Source organism: Austrofundulus limnaeus, unplaced genomic scaffold, assembly GCF_001266775.1.
Source record: "Austrofundulus limnaeus strain Quisiro unplaced genomic scaffold, Austrofundulus_limnaeus-1.0 Scaffold371, whole genome shotgun sequence".
Classification (NCBI taxonomy): domain Eukaryota; kingdom Metazoa; phylum Chordata; class Actinopteri; order Cyprinodontiformes; family Rivulidae; genus Austrofundulus; species Austrofundulus limnaeus.
The window spans coordinates 422,684-432,561 of record NW_013952773.1 but is presented as its reverse complement, the minus strand read 5'-3'; the positions used below and the strand labels follow the sequence as shown (position 1 = coordinate 432,561).

The window sequence follows — 9,878 nt, the reverse complement described above, 5'->3', positions numbered from 1 at the left end:
ACAAGGGGCAGGCTTGCTTTCTAATTACTGAACTGGTGTCTTGGCTTTCCATGCCTTTTTACACCTCCCTTTCTTCATGTGTTCAATACTTTTTCCCTGTGCCATTCCACATTATTACAAATAACTTCATTTCTAGACATTTATGGTTTGATTTATTTAAATGTATGGATCACTTGGGTTGTTACCGACATCTGTTGAAAATTTCATGTCATTAGGACCTGTAGTAATATATTTACTGAGAAAAACGGTGACGTGTTCAATACTTATTTTACCCACTGTATATAAATGTATATGCATGTGTGTTTATATATATATATGGGCATATGTACTTTACTATATATCACATGTATATTGTGGGGTTGTTTTTTTGTTTGTTTTCTTTTATTTATCTTTATTCTTTTCACCCTCTCCTGTATTGAGCTGTAGTAATGTGAAAATTTTCCCACGGTGGGATCAATAAAGTCTAGTCTAGTCTTGTCTTGTCTTAATTTTTATTGGTTAGTCAAAAAGAAAATAGAACTCTGTTTGTGTGCTTAAAGTCTTCATTCAGTCCTAATCAGAAAAATAACTAGTTTAAATAAAAAATAAGAATAAACACAAAATGTCTCTGAATGTTGGAAGTATTTCCTCCCTTTGTTGTGATTGAAGCTTTGTGTTTTAACTGGCCCTAGTTTTGTCTTTTTTGGTGTAATATAAGCATGCACTAAACCACTTCTTCCTTGGATATCAAATACACGGAGCATGTTGTCACCATGCACATACATTCTCAAAAGTAAGTGGAACTGAAGAGCAGAATAGTTAGGCAAGAAACTAACAATTCCAAGGAATTGAACTACTAAGAACCAGTTCTCTGCAAGAAAATCATAAGGGAAAGAGCAAGTCTGTTTTGCATGCTTGTGTGTGTTTATTTGTACAGTTAGAAATATATCTAACTTATGGATGGGGATGATGGCTGATGATGACGTTGATTGATTAATTATTTTTAAACTCTTAAAAGTATTAACTCAATATACATCTAGAACTTCAAAACTTTTTGAGACGATCAGATTCCAGATTAGCACCATGGCCAACTGACCTTAGAAACCACTAAAATGTTTGTAAATCTAATAAAATGTTTATTGACATTGAGCTAAAATTTGGTGCAGTTGTAGTTGAGCATTGTCCCCATCACATTTTGTTTACAACATATTGTACAACGTCTTCGCACAAAACATTGGCGTTAATATTCGGAGTCAACCCTGTTTGTTGATGAGCAAATTACCTGTTAAACTACTGGACAAATTTCAATAAAACAATTAGGGATGCACACTAACTTTAACTAAGACTAGTCAAAAATGGGTAAGATCATAACAGAAATAAACAACACCAAATAAAATGACACTGTAAATTGTATTTTTTGAAATAAACTCTTGGCAAACAAACATTTCTTAAAGTATATCAAACAAAACAATTTCTCAAATGACCATTTTTTTCAATAATGCACATTAATTATATAAAAAACGGCCTTTAACTCTGATCTAAGAAAAAAGAGTCATTCCACAAGTTCGAAACAGATAATGCATTTACACAAGTTCGATTCAAAGTACATTGTTTTTTTTACTGATTTATGATTTAAAACATTTTTTTTTACCTGAAACTGTGCTTCTGAGAGTATGAATGTATTACGACCGCATCACACATGAAGACACACAGAGTGGTAGCAGCAGCTCAACATGGTAAACCATGGCTAACGGAGATAAAAACCTTAGTCTTTAGTGAGGGTGAACGGCTGGTTGTCAAGCTCCATCATTTCCATCGTTAAATTGATTGAGATCTGTGTCCTCTCTGGCAATTTGTTTGGATTTGTTCAAAGCCTCAGCAATGATTTAAGTCACGATGAGTTCTTGAACTCATTGTTATTAGCATTTTAGCAGATAGACTTTGTGCTGCATTCAGGAGGTAACAGACATTACATGTTCTCAAATTGGGAGTAATTGATCCGGCCTATTTATGTTTATAATTATAAAGTTCCTGCGTAACATACAGGGTTAATTGGTAAAATAATATTAATAAATATTCAAATGATTTTTCCAACGCCACTTGAACGTTGCGCGGGTCGTGCCAGATGGGAAGTGGCTTGACCAAAACAGATCTAAAAAAAGCCATGCATACTCACTGCTGCACTGGCAAGCATGAACATATATTATCGGTTCTGTTTGTTATGATACCGGACCGATAAGTATGATGTCATAATTTCCTGATGTCGGGCCATAATTACTGGGCCGATAACTATCGTGCACCCCTAAAACAATCTGTAGATAAACAGTTGATGTACATCTACAACTGATTAACTTGGAATCAGTCCAGTTCCAGATATTCGTCACTGCTCACTTACACAAAAACATCAATACCCGTCATTTTTCAAATATTGAGCTAAAGCTTGTGTGGTATCTTTTGTTAAATTACAGTATGTATCCATTTTAAAAAAAAGTATCTATAAAAGTCATATCATTGACTGATCTTTTTACTTTATCTCAGGTTTGTATTGATTTGAACCAAAGCCCTGTTTTTGTTTGGCCTACTCTGTCATATTTTTTTTGAGTCCTTAAAATAATAAAAATGTGAAACATTGTTTTACAAACACGCACACAAATTTGACTTTATCCAGTGCATTTCTACGGTTACCAACATGGCCAAGATGTCTTTTTTCAGTTTCTTTACTCACACACAGTTTCCTAATGCCAGACCAAGGATCCTGATGTGCTGTGTATCCATGGCAACCTAAATTGGTATCAGCCGGTTTGTGGTCATTATGTCTCTTGGTGAGGAGGGAACGAGTGAGCGGGCATGCAAGACTAAAGAGGAATGGAAAGAGTGCAGAGAAACAAGTATGCAAAGGAGGAATGAAGAGTTTCAGATCAGACCTGAGAAGGAAGTGAGGAGACGAAGTAGAGTCAGATGTAAAATGTGATTAGAGGGGGGAGGGGGGAGGACGACACTAAGCCAGGGGTGAGTCAGAAGGCAATGAAAGTGGCTGGGAACGAGCATGCTGCTTATTGCATGCCATGAAGAATAAAAGCAGCAACCAGTCTGCAGGACCCGTGAGGCCATGCACACGCTTGGATGAGCTGTTGCACATTACCAGCACAGACACAGCTAACTGAAGGCTCCTGCATGCTGCTGCCGAACTGCCGAAATCGTGCCGAACTGTCGCAGTTTTATGACGAAAATTGCGTCACTTCTGTTCACATTGCCAACATTTCGGCACTTCTTGTCGCAACCCGCGGGTCGAACTTTTCACCCCCCTCCACATAAGAACACATACAGTACGAACTATATGGTTTGATTGGTCAGAAGTTTGTGGGAGTGTTTGTACAGAAAGCGCAGACGCTGCATTTGCTTCAACCACTCGCTTCAAAAAAAAGAAAAAAAAAACAAGAAAAAAGCGATCGCTTACAGAGCCGATCTTGTGCCAGGAAGCAATGATTTATAAAGATAGTCAATGGCCAAAATCTCATAAAAGGGGATAAAACAGACATTTTTCATGGTGGAATCTGACTGATAAAAACTTTGGAGCTTAATCCGGGACCAGTTTGTGGATAAACATCGAGTGACGAACCGCCGACTTTTTTTTCCGCATTGCACTCCCCCGGGAAGGAATCCCATGCAGTGACATGTGTTGCAGTGGGAGGGGTTTTCCCAGGAGCTCGGCTTGGGGTGTCTCAGGAACTATGAAATGTGTGTGCGAAAACAAACGCCGAGCAACCACGTGACGGTGTGTCGACCGGTCGGCTGCCGAGAGACCGTACTGCATGCTTAAGTCACACTTCCAGAGAGACAGAATTACAGTTCATGCTTGACACATGCACACTTTGTTCAGAAGTACTAAAAAATCTGTTTCTGCATACATGCATTTTCACTCTCTCACTCACTCACTCACTCACTCACTCACTCACTCACTCACTCACTCACTCACTCACTCACTCACTCACTCACTCACTCTCACACACACACAGAGTCTCATCTTTCCATACTTGTCTGGTATTCCCATTGATTTCTATTATTTTCTACATCCTAACCCTGACCCCTTACCCCAAACCTAACCTCACAGATGCATACCTAACCCCTAACGCACAAATGTGTTTTCCATTGTGTGGACCAGGCAAATGTGCACACAATGACAAAATGTCCTCATAAGTATAGTATAATGTCAAAAAATGTCCACACACCAGGACAAAAACATGCACACACGCACAGAGATTTGCATTTGGTTCCCATCAGTCCAACGACACCTATATGACAATTCAGTGAAAGGAAAATGTGTATATTTAGATTCATGTGTTATGTGAGAGCGTGTGTGCATGCCTGTGCGTCATCTCACCCACAGGCTGTCTGTGTTCTTGGACTCCTTCTGTCATCCAGACACTAGTTAATGTAAAACCAAAGTGTGTGTGTGTGTGTGTGTGTGTGGATGTGGATTTGCTATGCCATAGGGACCATTTTCCAGACAAACACAGCCTTGTGGGGGACCTAATGCTCATTATGGGAGCCTGGTCTACGGAAGCTGTTTTTTGGGTCGGGGATTAGGTTTAGGACTAAGGAGTGAATGAAGTGAAGGGTAGTTTTAGGGTTAGGTATGTGCTGGGCTAGTTAGGTTTAGGGTAAGGGGTCATGGTTAGGCTGTAGCAGTGACTGGAAAATGAATGGAAGTCAATGCAAAGTCCCCAAGAGGATAGAGAAATCAATGTGTGTGTAAGCAGTTGTTGCAGCATCCACGTGATGGAGGGAGGTCCGTATTGTGTTAATTGGTAATTTTTTTCTATAACATTTTCCTACTCTTGTAACACTCTATTGCTCTTTCTTTCCCCAATCTGTTTAATAGAGCTATTGGCATTGCAGTAGTTTAGTCCCTTCTTCCATAAATCCATGTTCAAGTGTAGTTTTATTTATGAGGGGTAAAATTCAACAGCTGTTTAGTCACCTACCTGATCTGACACAAAACACAATACAAGAGATGTTGGAGAATAACTGTAGTTTAATCGTGGTTGTGAGAAACAATCACGTTGGAAATTTATTAGATCATTTACTGACCATCATAAAGTGTTAAAATAAAGTTAGTCCCATTCTACGCAAGACCTCTTTTTACCAAAACATATTTGTGTAATGTCCCACACATCCACATGTTTTCTGAGCAGATTTCAATAAAAGGGCAGCATAAAGGAATGTGCATTGTAGTTTTTATGAACTTGTGAATACAGTATACCCTGCAGTTATAGATACCATCATACTGAAGAACAAACATATTGATTGGTAACCATGGCTGTCTAACAAAGAACCTTCAATTATTATCCATAATGAAATAATATTTAACTGAATGGATAAGTCAATCCAGTAATGTAGTCTGTGTTTTTCTCTTCTTTTGACAGTCTTTGGAACTAAAGTAAACAACTTGTACTTGTGTCTTTTTTGAGATTTTGAGTTGTAATAATTGAAATATTTCAAAATCAGTGAGTTGCAATGCTTGTGGGTGTGGACCCCAGGAGAAACAGTTGTTTTTTTTTTTTTTACTCTGGTAAAAACTAATGAGGATTCTAAAACTAATAAATATTGCTCAAGGTATGTATTCTTTTCTTATTCAATGTCAAAATGAGATACAGTAGTTTTACACTCCAAACAAATAAAAAATACAACAACCACCAACTATAGCTTCCATTGCAGCTCAGTAGCTAAAGGTTGTCTTGCAGGAGTGCTTGCCATTATTAACATGAACATGAACTGGACTTACTCTACAGTAACTCAAAAGGGGATAGGGCACTGACTTTTTTAAATTTAAATTTAAAATACCATCTGAGTTATCAAAGACTGTGTTTGTCTTATTGCCTTGAAAATTGCACCCAATTTATAAAAACGTAGCAGTGTGACCCCTTTGTTTTGCTTTCATGCAGTAAAGAGAACAGGTCAGGAGAGAGGGTGAACAATAGTCAGACACACTCATATGTTCATGGAAATAATGAGTCACCATGAAAGTAATGTTCAGTTTTGGCAATTAGTCATAATTAGTGACTGTTTGTCTCACATCAAGTGTTGTCTGATGCACTACAATCAATTAGCTTCCTGTGGTGAGTACAACAAATCTGATTGGTTTATGTTTCTATTTAATTTATTTATTACAGGGACAGAGTATGTTAATAACATTTCTGTAAATATAGCAGGGTTAGCCAGAAGGCTATTTTTCCTTTTGCAGTCCCTAGACCGATGGTAAAAGTCACCCTAAAAGAATAAAAGATTAAACGCATATTGGTTTGTTTGCATGTGTGATTGTTTTCCTTTATATTGTGCGCATTTGTTTTAACATTTGCACTTGTATTTTTTAATATACATTAATTCAAGTTGGCGCTTGTTCATTTTGTATTAAGCTTCTTGTGTCGCAGGTTTAACTGTCATAGTACATATTAATGACACACAGAACTCTTTCAAAATGTAGTATTTACCATCATCTCTTCCACATATACTTAATAACCACATGTTTTTGTTCTTGGCTTTTACTTTTCTGCCACTGGATCTGAAAATTAAAACTGACTATGTTCTGTTCAATCAATCACAATGTATGAAAGGCTTAAACTACATACAGCAGCTTGATTGAAGTAAATACACAGCTATCACCATAAGGGCCTTGTTTTTCTGTAGTTAGTGTTAGGTTTGTCCTGGAACCTCTAGGAAATTACTGACTTATAAAATAAAGTTTTACCAATGGTCAAAAAGAAAAAAAAAATAAGTAGGTCCTCTGGATGGATTCTTCTTTAGTGAAACGTTTCATCTCTCCTCCAAGAGACTTCTTTGGTCTGATGAGTTTCAGGTGAACTCAGCTTTATAAGCACTGCCTCCACATTGTGGACAAACAGGTTAGTCACATGCAAAAGTGGGCCGTCTTAGTTGATGGCCTTCTTTATTGGCCTTCTAGATCAGGCCCTTAATCGTTATCGGCCTTCTAGATCAGACCACATTCCAACAGGTTATGGATTTTACAGAAAAGGCAGGTTTAGCTCAGCATGTCAAGTCCATGACCCGACAACAAAAATAAGTTCACTTTACTGATAACCCGACAGTCCCTTTTGTAATTCCAACAACTCACAGAAGGTGGAACAACACACAGGAGCACAAGCAAATGCCAGAGAGACAGAGAAGTGGGTGAAGAATTTATCTGACAGAGAACTCACCAAGCCAGAAACCGAAATCCTGTCCAGAGGACTGAACTTTGTGGTCGCACCAAGAAGAATTCCTCTGGTTGAGATGACCAGAGCCACAGAATCAGCCATTCACAACAACAAAATCCCAGAATTTGAAGCAGAACAACTTAGGAACAAAGTTTCAGCTTGTCTCAGCAATGCCAAACCACCACCTTCCAACATTATTAGAGACGAGAGAGACGCTCTCACCACCCTCAGCAAGGACAAAAACATCATCATCCTCCCAGCAGACAAAGGAAGGTGCACAGTGATTTTGAACCAGAAAGACTACACTGAGAAGGTTATGACACTCCTTAGTGACACGACCACATACTGAAAAGAGATCCAGGAAGTGGATACAAGAAGAAGTTGATAGAGTGCCTGAAAAAGTTAGAGCAGGACAAGCTATTAACCGGATTCTGTACCACACACTGTGCCCAGGTGAGGCCACTCCTAGTCTGTATGGTTTACCCAAAGATCACGAACAGGATAAGACTAATTGTTAGCATGATTAACTCTGTCACTTACAATGTTTCCAAATATCTAGTGTCAGGACTTGGTCCATTAGTTGGCATTTCAGATTATCACATACAGAACACCATGGACTTTGTGAACAAGGTGAGGGATGTCATCATGGAGACGGATGGTCTCCTTTGATGTCACATCACTCTTTATGTGCGTTCCTGTTGCTAAGACGGTGGATGTGGTCTGTGTAAGATTAAAATCAGACACCACTCTTAGCAGCAGAACCACTCTTTCCACAGAACAACTGTGTCAACTTCTGAATGCCTCGAATCAACCCATTTCACATACAGTATGGGGGGCAATACTATAAGCAGAAACATGGGTGTGCTATGGGCTCCCCAGTTTCCCCTATTGTTGCAAACCTGTACATGGAGGAAGTGGAAAAGAGAGCTCTGATGTCCTTTATAGGGACACCACCAAGACATAAGTTCAGGTATGTTGATGACACCTGGGTTAAAATTAAATCCCAGGAAGTCCAACATTTCACTGATCACATCAACTCTGTGGATAAATATACACTGCTCAAAAAAATAAAGGGAACACTACTGCTCAAAAAAATAAAGGGAACACTTAAACAACGCATGCTAACTCCCGATCTTAATCAATGAAATATTCGCATTGAGTACTTTGTTCTGTACAGAGTTGAATGTCCTTCACAAAAGTTTGATTTACTTGGACTTAGCGTGCGTTGTTTAAGTGTTCCCTTTATTTTTTTGAGCAGTGTATAAAGTTCACACGAGAGGATGTAAAAGATGGCAGGTTGGCGTTCCTGGAATGTGATGTCTCAGTTTCAGATGGAGGACAGTTGGAAACTGACGTGTATCGCAAACCCACCCATACAGACCAGTATTTGCGCTTTGATTCCGATCACCCACTGGAACACACGTTAGGAGTCATCAGAACTCTGTACCACAGAGCAGACAGTGTCCCCACAAACACAGGAACGAGGGAGAAAGAGAAGTCACACACAAGACAGGCCCTGGAGCAGTGCGCTGGGCTTTTCTGAAAGCAGACAAGAAACCCAAACAGGATTCCAGCCAACAACCAGCTGAAAATGGAGACCCTAAACCCAGACCCAAACCAGTCGTCATTCCATATGTGGCGGGAGTTTCAGAGAAACTGAGACGTTTAGTCTCTAAACATGACGTCCCAGTGGCTTTCAAACCCCAAAACAGATTAGTTCACCCCAAAGATCCAGTTCCCCAGCAAAAACAGAGTAATATAGTATATGCTTTAAGTGTCAGGAGTTTTGTGATCAGTTATACATTGGGGAACCAAAACAGCCACTGTTCAAAAGAATGAGCCAGCACAGACGAGCTACATCGTCAGGTCAGAACTCTGCAGTTTACACTCATCTACAGGCCAGGACTCTGCAGTTTACACTCATCTACAGGTCAGAACTCTGCAGTTTACACTCATCTACAGGCCAGCGATCACCCTTTCAGGGATGAAAACATTTTCATCCTTGATAGAGAGGAACGTTGGTTTGAGAGGAGTAAAAGAAGACATTTTTGTGAAGAAAAACTGTCCACCATTAAACAGAGGTGGAGACCTTCGTGTCCAGTTGTCCTCCTCCTACAATGCTGTTATTGCAAGTATGACTCAGCCCCCTGTGAGCAGAAGGTGTGAATCAGGACCCCAACGATAGTCAGGTGATGGGGCACATGACCCTCTATGAACAAAAGAGCTAATCAAGCCTATTGTTAGGCGATGGCCCTCTTTTGCATGTGACTAACCTGTTTGCCCACCATGTGGAGGCAGTGCTAATAAGGCTGAGTTCACCTGAAACTCATTAGACTGAAGAAGTCTCTTGGAGGAGAGATGAAACCTTTCACTAAAGAAGAATCCATCCAGAGGACCTACTTATTTTTTTCTTTTTGATTTTTTTTTTTTTGTACCTGGATTACTGAGATGCATCAGGACATTTTACCAATGCTGTCAAACTTCAATCTGTCCTGCTCAGTTTCAGTAGGCTGTGTCCTGTGTAATAACCCATCACCCATAACTCATCATGATGCAAAGTGTGGTGTGGTTTGCATTGCACAGTATTTAGAAATAATGGGCCTCATGCAAGAACATGTTCGTATTCTTATCCTAAATTTCTCTTACTTTTGTTCGTACAAAGGGTTCGTACGAACATGTCACGTC

The 9,878-nt window shown here is 39.4% G+C and overlaps 1 protein-coding gene across 2 annotated transcripts in view; it reads left to right on the top strand.

The window, feature by feature from the left end:
- Positions 1 to 9,878, top strand: part of clcn2b (chloride channel, voltage-sensitive 2b) — a 274,822-nt gene that overhangs the window by 96,271 nt on the left and 168,673 nt on the right. The gene's annotated exons all lie outside the window — the stretch shown is intronic.